At 41.6% G+C, this 817-nt stretch overlaps 1 protein-coding gene across 1 annotated transcript in view; it reads right to left on the minus strand.

The window, feature by feature from the left end:
* LOC106880280 (E3 ubiquitin-protein ligase listerin) overlaps nt 1–817 on the minus strand; it is a 32,636-nt gene that overhangs the window by 30,921 nt on the left and 898 nt on the right. The gene's annotated exons all lie outside the window — the stretch shown is intronic.

Raw genomic sequence — 817 nt, forward strand, 5'->3', positions numbered from 1 at the left:
TTTCACCACCAAGGACCCCTTTTATTTAAATGAGTTTTCCCATGGACCCCCAGGGTCATTGAAAGGTCTGTTAACTTAGGGGTTACTGGCATCGGCCACATTTGGATGGTGCTTTTTATGTGCCACTGGCACAGAGCCAGTCAGTTGGCATGGTTGTGTAGTAAGAAGTTTGCTTCTAGGTTCATGCCCCCACTGTGTGGCCTCTCGGCACGTATCTCCTATTGCCTCAGGTTGACCTAAGCCTTGTGAGTGGATTTGATAGACAGAAACTGAAAGAAGCCCATCGTGTGTGTGTCGTTGTCCCCCACCATCGCTTGACAAGACAAGTGTTGATATGTTTGTGCCTCCATATCTTAGAAGTTCAGCAAAAGAGACCAGGCTTTAAACGATGAGGTCGATTCTTCAAGGCCTCAGTCTAATGACCAAAACAAGCAATGGAAACAAAAGAAATATATATACATATAGCTCCGAGGAAGTTGTAAGATGTTGCACAAGCACTCAGCTCCGAGTGCAAGCTTCTTATGCTAGAAACAGCAGTAACCTAATGGAAGGTGATCATATAACTTCTGTTCTTCTATGCTCCGTACTTTCCGGACTATTTCATACCACCCAAACGGGACTTTTCTTAAAAACATTTTCTTTTAACAAAATATTCGTTATCATGGGTGTAAGTGCATGACTATCATAAAATTTGGAAGCAAGAAAAAAAAAAAGATGTAAGAATTTAATCGTAATTTATATCTTCGAAAACTTATCTCCGGGAAATCTCGCAAAAACAATTACGCATTTAACAAAGTCCGAGGTGAAGCGGAAGTGG

This window comes from Octopus bimaculoides, chromosome 21 (assembly GCF_001194135.2).
Source record: "Octopus bimaculoides isolate UCB-OBI-ISO-001 chromosome 21, ASM119413v2, whole genome shotgun sequence".
NCBI classification, from domain to species: domain Eukaryota; kingdom Metazoa; phylum Mollusca; class Cephalopoda; order Octopoda; family Octopodidae; genus Octopus; species Octopus bimaculoides.